The sequence below is a fragment of the Bos taurus genome, chromosome 20 (genome assembly GCF_002263795.3).
Source record: "Bos taurus isolate L1 Dominette 01449 registration number 42190680 breed Hereford chromosome 20, ARS-UCD2.0, whole genome shotgun sequence".
NCBI lineage: Eukaryota > Metazoa > Chordata > Mammalia > Artiodactyla > Bovidae > Bos > Bos taurus.
This window is the reverse complement of record NC_037347.1, coordinates 34,989,648-35,005,362: the sequence shown is the minus strand read 5'-3', so window position 1 is coordinate 35,005,362 and position 15,715 is coordinate 34,989,648. Positions and strand designations below refer to the sequence as shown.

General features: G+C 41.8%; 1 protein-coding gene across 5 annotated transcripts in view; it reads right to left on the bottom strand.

The window, feature by feature from the left end:
* The window catches only part of DAB2 (DAB adaptor protein 2), a 60,252-nt gene extending 59,089 nt beyond the window's left edge, over positions 1–1,163 (bottom strand). For 4 of the 5 annotated variants that reach the window (XM_059878690.1, XM_005221592.3, XM_015459082.3 and 1 more), the window contains exon 1: positions 657–1,056. The gene's annotated coding sequence lies outside the window, so the exon portion shown is untranslated. Of the gene's footprint in view, positions 1–656 lie in introns of all 5 variants that reach the window. The other variant, NM_001193246.2, reaches the window with a different exon arrangement.
* Between the last annotated feature and the right edge of the window lie 14,552 nt (positions 1,164–15,715).

The window sequence follows — 15,715 nt, the reverse complement described above, 5'->3', positions numbered from 1 at the left end:
AAATAACACAGTCAGTTCCATGCTATGAAACCGGCTATGCTGACTGGGGCTCCACGGTGTTAACCCATTCATTCTTTTCCCCCCTTCCTAAAATTCATCCTTAATCTTCCTAGATTACAGCAAGCAGGCAAACACCTTTTAAATCCCCGGAGGATTTCAAACAAGTTTGTTCAGTCTCTTGGGCAGATACTTTCTTAAGAATGCGGGTGTAAGACAAAGTTCATATTTTAACGCCACACGTTGTCAGTCACTGGGAAAAAGCTTCTCGTGGGTACAAACCAGGTCCCCAGCCTTTGTCACACGGCAAAAATAAACACTCTTGGAGGAGTTAATTAGGCGGTCAGCAGCCACACCAGTAGGGCTTTTGAACAAGCAGACAGACAGACACACACACACACAAGGGAGGCGCTTGTTACATGTCACTAGCTGGACATCTGGAGTCCGACCCCAAAGGTAAAGGCTTTTCGTGCCTTTCCGTGGAAGCATTCCTCGGATGTCAGGCCACAAAAGCGCCCGTCTGGCCAAGTACGCCGCCGTCTTCTTAATAAGACCCCCCAACAGTCCCAGTTTTGCATCCCAAGAAGGGAAAAGAGCACAGGAGGGAGGGAGGTCGCCAAAAATGGGGCCAAAGGGAAGAAGGAACCAGAGCTACTCACAGTCTAGCTAGCGCCTCTGCGATGCGAGCATGACTCCTCGGTGCCCGAGCCTCCTGGCTGCCGCGCTGCCCACACGGCTGCCGCGCTTAAATAGCCGCCGGCCGGGAGCCTCGGAGCCGCGGGCCACTCCCGGCGAGATATGGTTCTAATCAGATGCTGGCAGCTTTGGACTCCCCAGGAATGCGCCGGGATGTTTTTGCTGCCTGGGTTGGGTAACTCCCCCTCAACGTGTCTGCTGAGTCTTCCAAACTTAACTGTTTATTAACTCGAGCTGGGGCCGCGCAAAGTAGCCGGCTCCGGGGAGCCGGGAGCCCCACCAGCGGGGGGCGATCGCCCCGAGCCCAGCTAAGGGGAGGAGTAGGGAGTCGGGGCGCCGTCCGCAGCCCAGGCTCGCGGGGCTGAGGCAAGGGACCGGGGAGAGTGCGCTTAAGGACAGGAAAGGGAAACCCCGCAGGAAAGGGGTGGGACCCAGCGACCTTCATCTCAAAAATTCCTTCTCTGGACTGCCGCTTCCAGTGATGTGGCGTCCCAAGTCATCTGAACCCGATGGGGCCCTTGGAACAAAGGGCTGCCTTTACTCCTGACTTTCCTGGCTAGAGGCAGTGGATGCTAGCTCAGAATCTGCTGTCTCTACAGTTGCACGTGTGATCGCACTCCCACCCCGGTTAAAGGAATTCATGTCTCTTTCAGGGCAGATGTGGGTAATCTGTGTGTATATGTAAATTGGTGGGTAATCTGTGTGTATATGTAAAATACACTGCATTTATGTGTGAAATATAATCCTGTATATACACATAAAACAATACTCTATGAAATTGATACAAACAAAAATGTGCAGGTCTATATAACTTATCTAAGTAAGCTATATATTTGATGTAAACAGATTATTTACTGGCTTCCCCCGCAGAATGGGCAACCCTGTGTAGACATTTAATATGACTTTATCTGATTTCCATAGTGTTTCCTATACCTCTAAGAAAAATCTGAAATATGAGAAATAAAATATTTGAAAAAGGACTTCCCTGGCGGTCCAATAGTTAAGACTCCACTTTGAATGCAGGGGTCACAGGTTAGATTCCTGGTGGGGGAACTAAGGTCTCACAAGCCTCCTGGCTTGGCCAAAAGAAAGAAAGAAAAAAAAAAGAATAAAAACACTGAAAATATTGATATGCAATACTCAGCAGTAGAAGGCATTCCATAGTTGTAACTTAGTGGACCTTAACAAGCTGGGGATTCATCTTTTCCATATTTTAAAATCATGAACAATTGTAAAACATCCCCAGAAGCTTTGCTGCTTTTTAAGAATTATGAAATTATCCTTGTGAAAATGTGTCTGTTTCCTTCCTTTTTTTAAACGTCTGAGACAGTGTTTGGCATGCGTGCTCAGTTGTGTACAATTCTTTGCAACCCCATGGACTGTAGCCCACCATGCTTCTCTGTCCATGGGATTCTCGAGGCAAGAATACTGGAGTTGGTTGACATTTCCTTCTCCAGGGGATCGTCCCCACCCAGGGACTGAACCGATGTCTCTTGCATCTCCTGCATTGGCAGGAAGACTCTTTACCACTGGCGCCTCCAGTGTGCAGTAAATGTGAAAATACTAAACTGTGACTTGGATGGGAGGGGGTAATTGATTTTATTGAGTAAGCAACACACACTGGATTTGCATTTTATCTCTGGAAACTGGGGGCTCAAATCGAGCTCCTGGGACACCAAGAATGTATTTTGTGGTTCCAGCTTAGCCCCGACTGCAAAGCCACTGTGTAATTTGGGACAAATCAGTATGAGTGACAGTCCCTGCTCTCAAGTAGGTCAGATTTGGAACAGCCCAGGAGCTAGGGGTGCAGAGCAGCAAAACCCGGTAACAATGAGAACACTACCTCTCTGGACCTTCACTGTTTCTGCCACCTGTCTCACCCCCTCACATCTGGGGAGATAGGGGAAGGGAGGGTGGTGCTGACAGCTTTCAATATTCCTCTGAGGTAATTTACTATTATTAAGAAAATGATTTTGTGTGAATGACAAGAGGTATATAAAATTCAGTCTTGGGACTATTATAACTTTTATGCAGAGAACTTTAATTCTTGTATATCTTAGGACCTGGTGCTTTATTTCTAAGATCCAGGAGTGCAGAAGGTTGGTTTCATTTCCCAAAGCTAAGTAGTTAGAAAAATGACAGCTGATTTCAGGTACATACAGGCTTTGATAATTTGAGGGGGGAAAAAAGGTTCTCTCTTTTAACCTCACTATGTAACACTTTCTCAGAAGTGACCACCCGCATCTATTTTTTCTTTTTAATTGAAAGACTCTTATCAAGAAATGTTGACTTACGTTTGCTCTATTCCACCAAATGGAAGGGATTTGTCTAAGAGGCCAGAGAAAATGATTTCATCTGCCATGAGTTGCAGTTTCAAGAGAAGATTTTGATGAAAACACTTCATTTTTGAGCAATGGGCTCATACATACAGCTTCAAGTGGACAGCTCTGTCATTTCATACAGAAATCTTGAGTCGACAGTAGAGAGCTCTGATTTGATTTGAAGTGTGTTTTTATATTTCTAGGGCTCTGATATTGCTTCTGGCAGTAATTCACTGTCCTTCTCACATTAAGAAAGAAAGAAAAAAAGAGAGAAGAATGAAAATAAACATAACCCTTTTTATCCCTGGTAGGACAGGGTACCCTGTCTCATGGAAGCTGTTGGCTTTTCAGTGGATCTAAAATGAACACGCTCGCAGCTGGAGAATCACACCCAAGCCCACCCAGATGGTAACCCTGCCTAAACCGTGGTCTTTTCTTATCATTCCTGAAATGAATGTTTAGAAAATTAAGGTGAGGAAACTTGAGTGCAGTGCTTGAAAAGCTATGGTCCTTGCATGACTCTCCTTGCACAAAAGCTGCTTGGGAGGGAGAAGGAAGGAAAAAAAAAAAAACCCTAAACTGACGACGGTTCCCAGCTGAGGAAAGGGGTAGTTAATCTCGTGATGGCTTGCTGAAGAATGCATGGTTTATTATTAAAGTAATCTCTTAAGATTTTCCTGGAATGTGCTTCCACAGCAACTCTGCCTGTGTGAGCTCTCCTATGTGTATGTCTTTTCTTCCATAATTAAGCTGGCTTTTTCCCCCTTCAGCTCGCAGACCTAAGGCTTTCTTTCTTCTTGCTCCTGGCCTTCTTCTATCTCCTTCCCTACTGTTCTCATCTTCCTTAACCATTCCATTTTGAATCCTGCCATTTCCCATGAATTGTAAATGGTTCTTTAGACTTGGCCATGGGTAAGCCATCTGTGCACCTGGGTGCCTTGCTGGATGCTTCCAGATATTCTAATCAAACAAGGACTGGTTGAAGTCTGTGGCTCTAACAAGGTCACTTTTTTTTTCCTCCCCTCCTCAATGTTGTTAAAAAAAAAAGAAAAGAACGGTTATTGTTCCCAGAAAATGTTCTTTGACCTTCATTTGTTCTGTACCTTCATAGATGCAGTTAAACTGGCGCTATCAGATTTGGCTGTTGGCAAGGCAGGGCAAATATTGGAGAGTTTTCCGTATCATCTATCTCTTTACCTAAAATCCAAAATATGTGGAGGATAGTCTCACTGAAGGCAGGCTATTTCTGTTTTGCTTTGTTGGTTGCTTTTCTTTGTTTTCTTGGTTACACCTGTATGTGTGTGGCGTGCATGCTCAGTTGTGTCCAACTCTGTGTGACCCCATGGACTGTAGCCCACCAGGCTCCTCTATCCATGGAATTTTGCAGGCAAGAATTCTGGAGTGGGTTGCTGTTTCCTGCTCTAGCACCTGTATAGCACTTCAGAACTCAGTATTTGTTATTTGCTTGTGATGCGAAACACTAGTGAAATGCAATTGTTCCTGGAAAAGCTAGAATGATGTAATGTGAAGAACATTTAAAAATTCCATGATAGATATACATAGCTTGCTACATTTTGCTAATAATATAAATTTTTATAATGAGATGTAAAGGGAAAAAGAGTTCTCTTGTGAATTATGCATTAAAATACTACCTTATTTGGAAAATAAGTTAGAAAGTTGTTAAAAATATGTGTAATCCTGCAAAATGCTAATATCAATTATTATTGTAGCAAATGCTTATACAACTCTCTATCCTGTGAACAAGAATGCAACCCCTAGAAGTAAAACATACCTAAAAAATACAAAGATGTTAATTGCCGCAGTGTCCATAGCAGTTGGAACCTAAGAAAAAATGATGTCTGTCAATAGGGAATGAATGAATAATTTATGATTCATCTGCACTCTGAAATCATATGCAACCATTTAAAAGAATACATTGGAGCTGAACCTTGTAATATGGGAGGATTTCTATTAGGCAGTATTGAGTAAGAAAAGCAAATATAGAAAAAATGTAAAATATGTTTCTACTTTAGTAATACAAAAAGCAACATTCATCTATGTAGGTTTGAGTGTGTGTGTTTGTGTGTCAGTCTGTATACATGGTTATCAGGGAGACCAGATACTGGACTGCAGTACAGATTACTGGGGACCCAATGGAGATGAGGATAAACAAGGAGAGGAGATAGGGAGAGCGCTGTTAAAAGAGAAAAATATAAAGAGTCTTTATGCAGATATAGTTATAGATCACATTTGTGGATATAAGTGAAATGATATATGCATGAGCTTCCCTGGTAGCTCAGATGGTAAAGAGTCTGCCTGCAATGCAGGAGACCCAGGTTTGATCCCTGGCTCAGGAAGATCCCCTGGAGAAGGTAATTGCAACCCACTCCAGTATTCTTGCCTAGAAAATCCCACGGACAGAGGAGCCTGGCAGGTTACACCCCATGAGGTCGCAGAGTCCGACATGACTGAGCGACTAACACACACAGTGGATATATACTTAGATTTGCACAATTAAAAAACATGTACTCCAGGTGCACTTCCCTGTTGGTGCAGTGGATAAGAATCTGCCTGTCAATGTAGGGGACACAAGTTTGATCCTTGGTCCCGGAAGATCCCACAAACAGGGGAGCAAGTAAGCCCGCTCTGCCACAGCTATTGAGCCTGTGCTCTACAGCCTGCGAGTCAGCACTGCTGAGGGCTTAGCCCAGGCGCCTGAAGCCTGGGCACCATAATGAGAAACTCTTGCACCACAACAAAGACGCTGTAGCCCTCCCTCACTGCAGCTAGAGAAAGCCCGCGCAAAGCAGGGAAGACCCATCGAGGTAAAAATAAAAATAAAAAAAAGGTGAAAAAAATACACCAAGTATTGTTCAGGTCAGGAAAGAAGAGAGTTGTAGAAGAAATCCTATCAAATAGCGTTTCTCTGAGGCGTTTTCCTCTAGGTCTTTCAGAAGTGGGTTCTCATCAGTGTTTTCCTCATCTTCTTTGGCCTCTAGAACAACAGTTCTCAAACTTTACTGTTTACCACATGCCTCCTGGGGACTTGCTCCAGGGAAAATTCCTGGGCCCAGCCCCAGAGCCTGGAAAGGTGTGTAGGTGGGTTGGTGGGGGAGGCGAGGCATGCAGTACATGCGAATCTGCATGTTTAACCAGCTCTTCCTGGTCATTTGGAGGCTGTGGTCTTGGGGACCCTCTTTGAGAAACACCGTTTTTCTCTTGTGGTCAAGAAGACACTCAGTTTGTTCCTCTCTGAGCTCTGAGAACTGTGTGTCGAGGGAAAACAGTGAGGGTGAGAGGAAGCCAGTGCTATTGGTCTTTTCATTTCAGTTCAGTCGCTCAGTCGTGTCCGACTCTGCGACCCCATGGATTGCAGCACGCCAGGCTTCCGTCTCCATCACCAACTCCTGGAGTTTACTCAACTCATGTCCGCAGAGTCGGTGATGCCATCCAACAAATCTCATCCTTAGTCGTCCCCTTCTCCTCCCGCCTTCAGTCTTTCCCAGCATCAGTCTTTTCAAGTGAGTCAGTTCTTTGCATCAGGTGGCCAAAGTATTGGAGTTTCAGCTTCAGCATCAGTCCTTCTAATGAATATTCAGGACTGATTTCCTGTAGGATGGACTGGTTGGATAAGATATGCCCTTTCTCCCTCCCCTTGACTCTCTGAATCCTGAGGTGGTATTCTGGTTCTGGTGGTGACTTCTCTCCCTGCTGCCTCCTATCAAGACTTGTTTTCAGAGGAAGACCTGATATTAGCCATTCGCATGCACCTATACCCAGGTATTTGCATTTCCAACCCTGACACTGTGAAAGTGAAAGGCACTGGCCAGTGTTAAATAGATCTTAGGCATCCATTAGTGAAGGACAGAATTTTTTCCCATTTTTGAGCAAGTGGAGGTGATTGTCAACTCTGCCCTGCACCTAGTTTAAGGTTACCCATAAAGAGAGAAGACTGTAGGACCTCTGACTCCTGGGATGGCCCTCTACTATCCCTGAAGTCATTTTACATCTTGCCTTCAAAGAGGCCATTTGAAAATTAAAACTGTATTTTATGTATACAATTGTTTTTCTGATACAGCAAAGAAACGTGGGGTTTAAGATCAGATCTGGAGTAAAGTCCAGGCTCCATCTCCTACTAAACTGCAAATGTCTGCAAGTTTTCTAATTTCTAAAGGACTCAATTTTCTTATGTATAAAATGGGCATGTCCTGTCTTCCCTTCCCATTTTGGCTTTTGGTGGGAAGACAAAGAAGTTATGTACATTCCTGGGAGAAGAAGTTATATATATTCCTTTGGGTAGTTTGAGATTATATAAATACTATGCATGCAAGCTCAGTCACTAAGTTGTGTCTGACTCTTTTGTGACCCCATGGACTGTAGCCCACCAGGCTCCTCCATCCATGGAATTTTTCAGGCAAAAATACTGGAGTAGCCTGCCTTTCTGGGGGACATAAAATTATGTTAAAATTATGTAAAAAATACATTATTTGAGGGGACAAGAAATTTTTCCCCAAATTTTTTCCACCACCAATATCAGAAATCCTATTACTAGTAAATCATGTGTTTAGATACTGATGCTCCTCTGACTGCAGTGAATTTTCCTAAGACTGACCCCTTGGCTAATCCTAGACCCTAATTTTCTAGCAAATTAGTGAGGATTACTTTAACGGATCAGTTTCATCCTCTCAGAGAGAGATGAGTGAATTTCTGCTGAAATGGAGATATTAAAGGGGAGAGGGGGAGGCAGAAAATATGAAAATGGGCACCAAACTCTTTCACTTTGGAGATCTGTAGACAATTCAATACAAAAAAATTTCCACTCTGCTCCAACTCTGGCCACATGTTGTGCTGGGGTTCCTGGGTTGGCTTAGTAACCTCAGTTCTAAACTGGAGCAACCACTTGTGAACCAAAGGGGAATACTATTTGCTATTCTCATCTAATGTTCAGGTTCAATATTACCTCTTAATTAAAGAATGAAGAGAAACTGTGTCTGGACTCCAGGGTAATTTTTTCCCTAATTATTCTGAAACTTAAGTATATGTATGTGCCCATGCTTATGTGCATTTTCTGAGGAGGTGAACCATAGATTTCACCAGATAATCCAAGGACCCCATGGCATAAGAGAAAATTAAATTCCATTGCACTGTGGTTGTTTAGTCACATTCTTCCTGTTCATTTTTATCTGAGTGTTTTGTACCAATCCGATGTGTGTTCTCACAACACCATTGTCAAACAAGTTAGGGCAAGCATTTCTTTTTCTAAAGGTTAAGAAATTTAAGCACAGAAACCTTGATTTACTTCTGTTTACAAAGTTGGAGACAGAGCTAGAACTATTACTCAACTTTCTTGAATAATCTAGAATGTATGGCTTATGTAATCATGACCCAGTCATAACAATAGTGGTTAGAACAACTCTTAGGGTTTACTTGGAGAAGGAAATGGCAACCCACTCCAGTATTTTTGCCTGGAAAATCCCTTGGATGGAGGAACCTGGTAGGCTACAGTCTGTAGGGTCGCAAAGAGTTGGACACGACTGAGTGACTTCACTTTCCTTTTTCTTTCCTTTAGGGTTTACTGGATCCTGTACTGCTCTGTCCAATATCTGTTGTAGATACTCCTTCATGTGAAAGACATTGGCAAATGGAAGGGTGTCCAGAGTAAGGCTGCTTGGATAGTGAGGGAATTTTCTTGGTGACTTAGAACTACTGGGTGCCCAGCGAGCATGGTCTGACTGAATTGGGCACATTTGGCCAGGGGTCAGAAGTGGAGATCTATGTATAGTAGAGCTCTTTCTGAGTATCAGAAGGCTCACTCTGTGGAAAGTAGGTTAGATTCTTCTCTTTGGCCGCAGATGATAGAGGGGAATCCTTTGCTGGGTTGTATAGTGTTCCCCCACGTAAGATTCATGTCTACCCTGGAACTTCAGACTGGGTCTTATTTAGAAAGAGGGTCTATGTAAATGTGATTAGTTAAGATGAGGTCATACTGGATTATATGAAGTCTCATCTCCTGCAATTAAACCTTTTTATCTGCTTTGTGATGCTTTTCGGTCAGAATTTCTTGGCTTTTTTGTTTACCTCATTTTCATTTAGCACAACTCTGGAACTGGGGGCTTCCCTAATAGCTCAGCTGGTAAAGAATATGCCTATGATGCAGGAGACCCCAGTTCAATTCCTGGGTTGGGAAGATCCACTGGAGAAGGGATAGGCTACCCACTCCAGTATTCTTTGGCTTCCCTGGTAGCTCAGATGGTAAAGAATCTGCCTGCACTGCGGGAGACCTGGGTTCAATCCCTGGGTTGGGAAGATCCCCTGGAGAAGGGATAGGCTACCCACTCTAGTATTATGGCCTCGAGAATTCCATGGATTGAATAGTCCATGGGGTTGAAAAGAGTCAGACATGACTGAGTGACTTTCACTTACTTACTTACTTACTGGAACTGGTGTATCTAGGTGTGAATCCAATTGTGAGATCTGAGAATTGCTGAACTTACCCTCAGTAAAGTTAGGGAAATAACCTCCTACACAGTGTTGTTATAAGGATTAAACAGGTGAATCTGTCAAAGGAGTTGCAGTAATAGTTAGCACAAGTATAGTGCTGATGATAACATGATTTTTGTCTAAATATCTTAAAAGAACAGTTTTTTTTGTTTTGTTTTTTTGACCTCAGTGTGTGGTATGTGGGATCTTAACTCCCCTACTGGGGCTCAAACCCTCCAGTGAAATCATGAAGTCTTAACCACTGAGTGCCAATAACCTTAAAATAATAATTTTAAAAATATCAAGTAAATTTGAAATAAGCTTACCTTAAACCTCAGAAATTTCACTTCTAAATCAGCTTAGAACTCTAACTCATTTGCTAAGAAATATGTCCAAGAATGCTTAGAATAGCAAATAGTAGAACAACTTAAGTGACTACTGACAGGAGAGCAGATAAATAAATCATGGTGCAGGCATCCATTGGGAATACTAGAGCAATAATAGGAATGACTTGGATATATGATCCAGAACTGCTTATATCAACACAGATGAATTAAGTAAGCAGAACAAGGAACAGATAAATACATAAAGCATAAAGCCTTTACATATGACTTAAAATATAAAAAATAAAATTATGCATTACTTAAGAGATACAACTATTCATATGAAGGAATATAAAAATGCTTCAGTTCAGTTGCTCAGTTTTGTCTGACTCTGCAATCCCGTGGACTGCAACATGCCAGGCTTCCCTGTTCGTCACCAATTCCAGGAGTTTACTCAAACTCATGTCCATCGAGTCAGTGATGCCATCCAACCATATCATCCTCTGTTGACCACTTCTCCTCCAACCTTCAATCTTCCCAGCATCAGGGTCTCTTCTAATGGGTCAGTTCTTTACATCAGGTGGCCAAAATATTGGAGTTCAAGATTCAGCATCAGTCCTTCTAATGAATATTCAGGACTGATTTCCTTTAGGATGGACTGGTTGGATCTCCTTGCAGTCCCAGGGACTCTCAAGAGTCTTCTCCAACACCACAGTTTAAAAGCATCAGTTCTTCGGTGCTCAGCTTTCTTTATAGTCCAACTCTCTTATCCATACATGACTACTGGAAAAACCATATCTTTGACCAGATGGACCTTTGTTGGCAAAGTAATGTCTCTGCCTTTAAATATGCTGTCTAGGTTGGTCATTGCTTTTCTTCCAAGGAGCAAGCATCTTTTAATTTCATAGCTGCAGTCACCATCTGGAGCGATTTTGGAGCCCAAGAAAATAAAGTCTCTCACTGTTTCTATAGTTTCACCATCTATTTGTGACGAAGTGATGGGACCAGGTGCCATGATCTTAGTTTTCTGAATGTTGAGTTTTAAGCCAACTTTTTCACTCTCCTCTTTCACGTTCATCAAGAGCTTCTTTAGTTTTTCTTTGCATTCTGCCATAAGCATGGTGTCATCTGCATATCTGAGGTTATTGATATTTCTCCTGGCAATCTTGATTCCAGCTTGTGCTTCATCCAGCTCAACATTTTCCATGATGTACTCTGCATATAAGTTAAATAATCAGGGTGACAATATATAGCCTTAACATACTCCTTTCCTGATTTGGAATCAGTCTGTTGTTCCACATAAAATTTTAACAGTTGCTTCTTGCATACAGATTTCTCAGGAGGCAGGGGCTTAGGGATGATGAATCTTAATTTCAAGATTGAGGTTGCTTTTGAGAGAAATAAGAGGAATAAATAAAAGAGAGCTCTAATCATGGTAGTAATTTTTATTCCCTGAGACTTAATGCAGGGTACATGGGTATCTATTATTTAACTTTTATGGCTTTTTTAAATAGACTGTTTTCTAAAAAGTTTATAGACATTAATTTACTTAATCCTTGTAATAATTATGTGGGTTAAAACTTGCATTATTATCTCTTTTTTGCAGTTTAAGAAGTTGAGGCAACTGATTAACATCACAGAGCTAATAAATGGCAAAACCAGGCTTCAAAGCCAGGTAGTGTGGGTCCAGGGTCTGTGACTTAACTCCTATGCAGTCTTGACTTCCCATAGAATTTATGAATAAATGAAAAAGCTGCCAGAAATGAAATGAAAAAGCTACTCTCCAGTAGGGCTCTGGAAGGCGTGCCTGTTTCTTCCACCTCCTCGTTCCTGCGTCTGCTCTGAGTCCTCTGGGCATTGACTATAAATGGAAAGTTCTGTCTTGACTTTAAGCCTGGGTCTGGCCCTTTTGGACAAGGGTTATGAGAGGGAGAAGAGAAAAGAAAAGGGGAGGTTTTGCTCTCCAGCTGAGGACTGCAGTGTCAAGGCCATGCAAGGAGTGTTTCTGAGAAAGGTTTTAAGAGAGACTGGGTAGAAGTAGAGGTAGTAGCAGATGTGTTCATGTGTGTGTGTGTGTGTGTGTGTGTGTGTGTGTGTGTGTGCATGTGTATGTTGGTTCAAAATGCAAGCTGCTGATTTCTACAAGAAATACTGGTAGAAGATACAAGATATGGGGATGATTCAAAAGAACCAGTAACCCTCAAACAATTTGTACCTGGCTTTCAGAAGTCATCACCCGATTTGATTGGAGGTAATCTGACTTTTTTCCATGACAAGGAAAGCATACTTATCTTAGTTAACACTCAGGCTGATTGCTCTCCTCAATCTCTCCTTGGTGAAAGACATTCTTCCAGGCCATCCAGGCAATAGGCCGGCCTCTGCTATGGCTTTGATTTTCCATGGAGGAAATGAGCCCACCAAGGTGAGCTTGCTGGAGAAGTCCCACCAGCCAAGGCTAGGCTAGGTGTGTCTGGGTGGAGGAGGAAAGCTGGTCTAGAACTCTGCAGCTGCAGCTGACTATGTCTAAATCCTAAAGTCATTTTGTTGAGGTGAACTGGGAAACGTGTAATCATAAACTTTAAATGTATTTATCTGTCAAACCGACACTTTGTTATTTCATTTTATATTAGGCAGTTTTTAAGCTACTGTTAGACATTAACTCTACCTAACAATTTGATAACACTCTCTCTCTCTTTGTGTCTCCCCCTCCACACTTTTATAGTTAGTTGTGATTGGAGTCTGAGTTATAGGTAATAGTATATTGGTAAACCAGTTCTCTGAAAAAGAAAGCTTTGTTTTTATTTTGGATAGTAGATTTTCTTTTGTGACTGAATGGTTTTCCTTTTTTACTTGGTATTTTGTACAGTTGAGTAGGGCATAGCTGGTTAACAATGTTGTGACAGTTTCAGGTCAACAGTGAGGGGATTCAGGCATACATACATCTGTTTCCATTCTCCCCCAAACTCCTCTCCCATCCAGGTTGCCACGTAACCATTGAGCAGAGTTCCATGTGCTAGACAGCAGGTCCTTTTCAGCTATCCATTTTAAACATAGTAGTGTGTAAATGTCCGTCCCAAACTCCCAACCATCCCTTCCCTCAATCCTTCCCCTGGCAACAATAAGTTCATTCTCTAAGTCTGTGAGTCTGTTTCTATTTTGTATTACTTTTTATATTATTTTATTTCATAATGAAGCATAGTTAATGTACAATGTGGTGTGAGTATCAGGTGCATAGCACAGTGATTCAGGGGGAAGGAGTAGTTGAGGAGAAAGCTCTGCTTTATTATGTTAGCTGATTTGCATGGGCTAACTACCTCTTTGCTACCCCTTGGATTGTACAGGCCATGGGATTCTCCAGGTGTGTAGTTACTGCACCAGTACAGATCCAATAAAACAAACAAGACCAAAAAGAGAGTGTGTATATTGTTTAATTTAAGGATTGAATTTCTAGTAAGTCTAGAATATGGGTGTGCATACCTGGCATGTTGGAGAAGGAAATGGCAACCCACTCCAGTATTCTTGCCTGGAGAATCCCATGGACAAAGGAGCCTGGTAGGCTCCAGTCCATGGGATCACAAAGAGTCAGAAACAACTGAGTGACTTCACTCATACTTGGCATGTAGTCAGGCCAGATTGATTTCTGCCATTTGGTGCTTTTTCAAAGATTCCATGAGATGCTCTAGGAAGCATTCAGCTAACTATGAAGTACATTTGAAGTAGACTGCTTCTAAACAATCCTCTAGCTACATCTACCAGTTTAGGGAAGATATACATATAGGGGATCGAGTTAAATGACACCACTTGATGCAAAGAGCCGACTCATTGGAAAAGACCCTGATGCTGAGAAAGATTGAAGGTAGGAGGAGAAAGGGACGGCAGAAGATGAGATGGTTGGATGGCATCACCAACTCAATGGACATGAGTTTGAGCAAACTCCGGGAGATGGTGAAGGACAGGGAAGCCTGGAGTGCTGCAGCCATGGGGTCGCAAAGAGTCGGACATGACTGAGCTACTGAACAACAACAATGACAACCAGTCATATAAGCCAAATCCAGAGTGTGGCACATTTTATGAGAAAGCCTGCTTTTTCCAACCAGTCAGCAGGATTAATAAAATGGAGGGGGATGGTGGAGAGGCCACAATAGATTTATGAAGGCAAGAAAAATACTGTGCTATTTTGTGAGTCTTGTATAGATTCTGATTCTAGCAAACAAACGTTAAAAAATATTTTTGAGACAGAAAAATTGGGATTTTAGAAGATGTTAAGGTGTTACTAATTTTGTCAAGTTGTGTGCATGTATTGTCCTTATGAGTTAGAGATGTTAAGTGTTTATGGTAAAATGATGTGGTATTTTGGATTTTCTTTAAAATATTAATAATCTACTCCATTCCCCAAACTGAGGGAGAATAGACAAAACAAAATTCTTGAAGCAGAGTGATGGGTATATAGGGGGGTCCGTCTACAATTCTCTCTGTTCCAGTTTATACTTTAAAATTTCCATAATACAAAAATCAAAAATGACTGCTACCATTAGGTATTCCATGGAGTTTATTCATTCAGCTTTTCCATGTACTAGTTACTGTGGGGTTACAAATGGGAGCTGTAGATAAATAAGGCTTAACTTACTCTTAAGATTTCCATGATTTAGCTCAGAGAGCTTTTCACATGGAACTATTTCATAGGAAAATGAATATTCTGTCAGTGTTGAGCTCAGAAATCAGACTTTGGATATAATAGTACCATTTGTCTGGAAGGGTGACTGTTTTACCCTAATTCCTCTCCGGAGGGGACCCAGACATCTGTGTGATGGAAGAGTGCCTTCTGGGATCAAGGATCAAGTGAATCATATGCATCACTCTCCACTCAGTATTAGGCTTTATCAGCAGGCCCGGGCCTGGTCCCTCTTTGATGCCCCTATGCTCCCAAGATTTTTTTCCTCTTGGTTACTGATTTCAAGCTGGAGTCAGATGATTTGAGAAATGACCTTGTCTGTCCTGTGGGCTTCACACCACAGGGGTGAAAACAAATAGGTACAAAGTCTGTTTGGCTTCTGAGCCCTAGAAAGAGGCCCATATTGCTGTCATGTGCTTGTCTGATAAGATGTTCCAGAGTTTGTTTTTTTCTTTTTTCTGACTTCATTAAGTCAGGAAATTACTCTACAGTGCTTCAAGTAGATCTGCTTTCAGGGGTGTCATTGGTAGTCAGGATGCAGCTACCAAAGCATTTCTACATCATGAAGTTACTGCTGATATTTGGAGCGGGGAGAGGGGAGACTTCACTTCTCTTCCTTATTATTCTGTTGCTCAAGAGTTGTGGCACCTCTACCAAGGGCAGAAAAGGAATGAGATAGAACTTGGAAATTAGTTTGAATTTGATGAAGATAATGTTGGTTATGCATTTTTATGCGTGTAACTTTCTAATTTAGTAAACTTTCAAATATATTCTTATTTGATCCTAATAGCCATCTTGCAAATTAAACCAGTATAATTGCCTCCATTTTAAAGATGATACAATTATATCTCAGAAAACTCAGGGAATGACTTCAAGTGCAATTAGATTGCTTGTGAAGGTGCCAAGATTCAAATCAATCCTTCTAAGTCTTATTACCCCATCCAGTGACCTTTTAAATACTCTGTATGACCTCTTAAACATTTGATGAAAAACAAGGAAGAGGAATTTAGATATTAGGGTTTTAAAATTATAATGTCTCCATAGCACAGATGCTATGAACTTAGCTATATCTTATCACTATTTTTTTTTTTTTGCCAGATACATACTCATTTTAATTTCCAAGAATCTATGGGTGTTTTAATGTAAAATCAGTTTTCTATTTCACCTAAAATATTTTCATTGGATCAGAACATTATTTTGGTACTGTATATATGGCACAGTTCAGG